Raw genomic sequence first — 2334 nt, forward strand, 5'->3', positions numbered from 1 at the left:
TTATGCAAATGGTTTTTAATTTAATATTTAATTTTGTATTTATTTAATTCATAATCTGAAAAAACTGACTTCAACTAGAGGGAGCTTAAGGTGCACTCAGTCACCCTTCCTAAAAAAGAGCTGTGATTTTGTGATAAGCTATTTTGGCAGCGAGAGAATACTGAATAAACCTAATCTCACTTTTCTGTTTTCAGAAAAAATGGTTTTCTTCAGAAGTTTGGACAACGCGGTTGTGATTCTGTCTGTCTGCATCTTGTACCACAGCATGCATGCTGACACCAGGCCCCTGAGGTCAGAGGTCAACTTTAATGGTTCTACTTTCAATGACTTTAAAATGCCGACTCACTCTAATACCAGTACAGTACGATCAGCCTCTGACATGTAAAACTGTAAACCTGTCTGTGTTAAAAACGAGAAGTGTTATTGATGTGATGAAATAGTCTAAACCAGTCTAAAACAGGCTGAATTAAAGTGTTTAAGATATTTGAACCTAATAATGGCCCAAGAAGAAGCACGATTAGCTCTAAAAACAGCTTTAAGAGTAGAAAAGTACTGAGTAACAATAATTACTTAATTACTTAACTATAATAATACAAATACGAGGTGTGGAGCTTCACTGGAACAACCCAGTGTTGAACCTACTGAACAGAACAGAATAAATGAAGCCCAGAAAGGACATTACTGACTGAACGTGAAAATAGTAATAAATAAAATGCAAACACTCTGTTTTTTATTAGACATTTATGTAAAAATACTTTGCTCTTATAATAACACGGGGGAAATGTAAGTAGTTCATTTAACTTGGTGGATACATTTTAATTTTCATTTTAATTCTGTAAAGAACCATCGATTACTGTTTCCTTATGCAAACAAATGAATATTGAATTATGAATGAATATATGAATATATATATATATATATATATATAGATAGATAGATAGATAGATAGATAGAGAGATTTTTTTGCTTTCCTTCTATTATTTTCAACTGATTACAATTTTAATCTATATATATATATATATATATATATATGTGTGTGTGTGTTTGTACTTATATATACTTATACTTATATATACTTAAAATATATGTACAATATGTACAAAAACTTAACTTTGAATGGAAGTCAATGTAATAATACGAGTTTATTTCAAGTAATTTAGGGCATTTCTACTGGTCTATTCATGCATAGTTATTTAGCCACAGGGTCCAAACCATGTATATATATATATATATATATATATATATATATATATATATACGAACATGTGATATTCACAGGATGATATTCAAGCAGCACAGTTTTGATTGGCTGTTGTGATGTCTGGACTTTCCTCTGCAGCCGCAGGTCCATCAGTGAGGTGCAGCTCATGCACACTGTGGGGATCCATAAGCACGAGCAGCAGCGGCAGGACTGGCTGCAGGAGAAGATGCTGGAGCTCCACACGGCCCCGCTGAGCGCGAGCGGAGACCGGCGCCCTTTACCCGAGAGCAGTGACGTCACACCGAGCGCCGAGGAGTGACAAGTGGACGCTCAGCTCTGCACGCTTCAATCCCCCGAGCTTTATCTGCACGATTCTGATACCTGCACCGCTATTTATTTATTTGTACTTAAATGTATGTATTTATGTTTAAATAGTTAGATACATAGATAGATGTAAACTCAGTGTATATGAGCCTCCACAACAGTCCTAAAGGTGTACTTATGTTGCACTAAAATTACACTTTTATTTGTTAGTTTGTTTGTTTTCAACGAGCGTTTTTAAATGCAATATATTTAAGCAAGAATACAGTAGCACGGGACCAAAATCCTATTCCAATTGTTCCAGTGTTGTTACTTTTGCTCATTATTACTGGTATAGATTAATATTTTCATATTGTAATAGTAAATATATATAATAGGTAATAATATTTTTTAAATATGATATAAATAATGGCATATTTAATGCACTTTGGCTATATATATATATATATATATATTATATTTCTACGCTTTTATTTTGTCTACATATATTTTTTATATTTATATTGTGAAATAATGTAATATCCCCTCCAATTGAATGTAAGATTAAACATTCATTTAAAACAGGGTTGTTTGTGGTGTTTTTATCATTAATGTTGTGATTTTGATGTTCTGACGTTTCAACAGCCGGTTTCTATGGTAACGCGCACACATGCGTAACGCTCTGCGCATGCGCGGAACCTGTCTTAGAGGCTTCGGGTCTGCTGAGACTCAGCTAACGAGCGAGCTGTTGCTGGCTTTATGGGGATTAGACTGGAGTTGGAATCCACTTTTTTTTAGAAGAAATAATCACAAATTGTACACACTGAACCCTC

The 2334-nt window shown here is 34.1% G+C and overlaps 1 protein-coding gene across 2 annotated transcripts in view; it reads left to right on the forward strand.

Moving 5' to 3' along the window:
• Nucleotides 1-2222: 2222 nt before the first annotated feature.
• Nucleotides 2223-2334, forward strand: part of btbd10a (BTB (POZ) domain containing 10a) — a 19770-nt gene continuing 19658 nt past the window's right edge. For both annotated transcript variants that reach the window (XM_072663889.1, XM_072663890.1), the window contains exon 1: nucleotides 2223-2334. This exon is cut by the window's right edge and continues 18 nt beyond it. The gene's annotated coding sequence lies outside the window, so the exon portion shown is untranslated.

This window comes from Salminus brasiliensis, chromosome 19, assembly GCF_030463535.1.
Source record: "Salminus brasiliensis chromosome 19, fSalBra1.hap2, whole genome shotgun sequence".
In the NCBI taxonomy this organism is placed as follows: domain Eukaryota; kingdom Metazoa; phylum Chordata; class Actinopteri; order Characiformes; family Bryconidae; genus Salminus; species Salminus brasiliensis.